Genomic DNA, 4,206 nt, shown 5'->3' on the forward strand with positions numbered 1-4,206 from the left:
ATTCCCGCACTTCCACGAGACTGTGAAGCACGCATGGGATCGCCCTGTCAATCACGACTGCCCATTCGTTCGCATCGGCAGGAAGCTGCAGAGAGTCGGGGCCGATCTGAAAACTTGGAGCAGATCGCTCTTCGGAGGCGCCAAGTTGAAGTTTCACATTGCAAATGCAGTGATCTGGCATTTAGACCTGGCGCAGGAGGAAAGGCATCTGACGGAGCAGGAGCGCCTGCTGCGTAAGGAGCTCAAGCTCAAGGTGATTGGGCTCGCAGCCATTGAGAGGGCCAGGAAACGGCAAGCTGCAAGGATCATGTGGCTTAGGGATGGCGATGCAAACTCAAAGTTTTTCCACGCAAAAATCAGAGCAAGGAGGAGGAAGAATTACATTCACTCGATCAGGGTGGGCGACACTGACATCACTGAACACACGGAGAAGGCCTCGGCCGCGTGAGATCACTTTGCTGAAATTATGGGGAAAAGCCGGCAGCGCTCCTGCACTCTGAACTGGGAAGAGCTAAATGTCCCGACAGTAGACATGACAGGGCTAGACTTACCCTTCTCCGAGCACGAGGTATGGTCGGCAATTCAAGCATCGCCGGCGGAAAAAGCACCTGGCCCGGATGGCTTCACCGGGCTTTTCTTCAGGGCATGCTGGGACATCATTAAGCTCGACATCATGGCAGTTTTCAGCAAGTTCTATCACCTAGCAGGAACAAATTTCGAGGGACTAAACAGCGCGTTCATAGCCCTACTGCCAAAGAAGGACGGTGCAACTGAAATGGACCACTTCAGGCCGATCAGCCTCATACACTCCGTCACAAAACTGATAGCTAAAATTCTATCCTTGAGGCTGGCCCCAAAGCTTAAGGACCTCATCTCCCCAGCGCAAACAGCTTTCCAAAAGGGCAAGTGCATCCATGATAGCTACCAATATGTCCAGGGCTGTGTCCGAGCTCTCCATAGAGACAAAAAAACCTGCTCTGCTGTTCAAGTTGGATATTGCCATGGCCTTTGATTCGATCTCCTGGGAGTACCTGATGGAGTTGCTGCAGAGGATGGGTTTTACCCCTAGATGGAGGGAGTGGATCGCCATGCTACTATCCTCGGCCTCCTCTGCGATCTTGATGAACGGCGAAGCGGGAGATAATTTCTGGCACCGTCAAGGCCTGCGCCAGGGAGACCCGCTCTCCCCTCTCCTCTTCATCATCGCCATCGTCCCACTTCACCACCTGCTAGCAGCGGCCACGGAGAATGGGACGCTGGCCCGGCTGCCGGGGCGAGGCGCGAGCATGAGGACATGCCTGTACGCGGACGACGCGGTTATCTTCGCCAACCCAGCCAAGGCAGAGGTCGATATGCTTCTTCACCTGCTCACAAAATTTGGTGAAGCAACGGGACTGCACCTTAATCAAAGGAAATCTTCAGTGGCAGCCATAAGATGCGATGGCATCAATTTGTCGGAAGTGCTACAGGGTTTTGGCGGCTCACTGACGGGATTTCCTCTAACCTACCTGGGCCTGCCGATCTCTCCGGCAAGATTGAGGCTGAGCCACTTCCAGTTCTTAACTGACAGGATCAAGGCTCGTTTGGCGGGTTGGAAAGGGCGGCTGCTCAACCTTGCTGGCCGAAGAGTCCTGGTACGCAGCGTCCTCTCTGCTCTGCCAACATTCGCAATGACTGTGCTTAAAGTGCCAAAGAAGATCATTCGAGAGATCGACAAGGCTAGAAGGCGCTTCCTTTGGAGCCAGGAGGACGAGCTCACTGGTGGTAAGTGCAAGGTGGCATGGGCAAAGGTGTGCTCCCCGGTGAGCCATGGAGGGCTGGGCATACTGGACTTGAGCAAATTCAGCAATGCCCTCCGCCTCAGGTGGCAGTGGCTTTCTTGGGAGGAACCAGCAAGGCCATGGGTATACCTCCAACCCCCTGTTTCAGAGAAGGAACGAAAGGCTTTCAGTCTGGCAACCAAAATTCAGATAGGTAACGGCCGCAAGGCTAGCTTCTGGAACGACAGTTGGCTAGGCGACTCCCCGCTCGCAATCACATATCTAGCAGTCTTCAACCACGTCCGCAGAAAAGGCAGAACTGTGGAAGCATCCCTCCGAAACGACCGATGGATCAAAGACCTGCAACATGGAAACATCATGGCTATTGCTCCAGAGTTTCTGTCCATGTGGTGATCGCTGCAGTCCAATACCGCAGTGCTGCGCCCTGAAGACGATGATCGCATACAATGGCGCTTCACCAGCAACGGCTGCTACTCCGCAAGCTCGGCCTACAAAGCGCAGCTCCAATCATCGGCCAACTCCGAATTCAACCATCTAATCTGGAAAGTGTGGCCCCTAAACAAACACAAGATCTTCATGTGGCTGCTTCTTCAAGACAGACTCTGGTGCAACGATCGGCTGCAGAGGAGGGGGTGGCCGAACAACTATTTCTGCCAGCTTTGTCTTCGCAACCTCGAAACATCCACTCATTTGTTTTGGGATTGCGACTTCGTACGGGAGGTTTGGCAGCACGCAGCGAGGCGGTCAGGTTGCTCCACTCTTTCCCCTCGGCCAAGGGGAGCAGCATCCTCTTCTCAGGCATGTTTGCAGATAATCAACCGGACCGCGCCGCACAACAGGGATGCAATCAGATCAATGCTTCTTATGATCCTGTGGGAAATTTGGAACGAGAGAAACGATTGCACCTTCAGGGGGGCTACGCCAAGCACTGAGCGTATCCATGCAAAGATCGGCTCCAACTTGGAGCAATGGAGATAGCAGGCGCGAAGAAACTAGAGCCCCCGTTCGGGGTTATGTTGGGAGTAGTCTGACTTTGTATCTTAGTTTTCAGGGCGATGACCTATGGGTCATTCCCTCATTTTTCACCTCTTGATCGTTTGATCACCTTTGTATTCTCCTCTCTGCTAAATCAATGAAGCCAGCAAGCGCTGGATCTTTCAAAAAAACAACGGCGGACCGGCCGAGTCTTCGGCCGGACGCACACGCTGCGTCGGATCGCCACAGATCCTATGGCGCTGGTTCTTCCCTCCTACTGTCCCAATCACATGTTTTTGTGGACCCATAGCACTGCTGCCTTATCTCTTCTTCTTCCTGAAACTCCATCTTGCTCTCCAGCCACACACGGAATCCCGCGTGCTCCCAATCCATGGCTCCACGCCCGCAAGCCTGCCGGTACCACCACACGGCCGTCTTCTCTTTTACTCCACTCCATGAACATCACACGATGGCTGAGAAAAATGTTGCAGCCACAGCCAGCCACCGGGGTGTTGGGAACGACGGCGCGACAGTGACCCGTGGTGAGCGTGGAGTCGGCAAGCGAACGGGGGCCAGCGTCGGCCTCTCCCCCGACACGGCCGCACCCGATTTTGGCAGCAAGGGGCGGCCGGGGACGACGACACCATGCCCTCTTATGTGCTGCAAATCCATGCCATGAGCTACCGTCCAGATGATGGGACCAGAAAATTTAGATGCTACATCCGACCACGAGGGTTGCTGGAAGCGACGGGGGAGATGCTGGAACCAATGTCGCCGGAAGCTGCATACGTTGCCTCGGGGAAGCTAGAAGCACTGTCGCCAAAAGTTACAACCATCGGTAAGAACTGCTGGAACTAGCAGGTAAAGAAGCTAGAACTGACCACTATGGGAGTTGCATTCACAGGCAATGGTGCGACGGCGGCGACCTTTTTGCTGCAACCGTCGTTCGCTTTTGCTACTACCGGCGAGGAAATTTGGTACATCCTTCATGGCGGAGCTGCATGATGCTACGACCGCCACACAATTTTTTGCTTCGTGGCGGAGCTACAACCATGCGATGCGGATGCTGGAACCGTTGCCTACAATAGCTGGAACCGGTGGTTTTTTTTTCTTCAACCAAATCAAGCAGTTCCGAGATGAAGACGGGCGCGCTACCACGGTGAGCTGCAAGCCTGCAACCGGCACCAACAAAAGCTACATCCGGCCTTTTATTTTGCTACCTTGGTTATAATCGAGGAAGTAGCGACCCAAGGAGATGACGGTGATGGGGCAACAGACGGGCGCCAGAGAGTGTTGTCGGCGAGGATGACAGAGCGGTGCAACCTAGTGCTGCAATCATGGGGCCGTGCGCTGCAAATCGTGCCGGCCAGAGCAGCGATGCATCCATGGCGAGGGACATGAGCACGCCAGCGAGCTGCAGCCGTCGCCACCGGAGCTGTGACCGCAGTCC

This window comes from Triticum dicoccoides, chromosome 2B (genome assembly GCF_002162155.2).
Source record: "Triticum dicoccoides isolate Atlit2015 ecotype Zavitan chromosome 2B, WEW_v2.0, whole genome shotgun sequence".
Classification (NCBI taxonomy): domain Eukaryota; kingdom Viridiplantae; phylum Streptophyta; class Magnoliopsida; order Poales; family Poaceae; genus Triticum; species Triticum dicoccoides.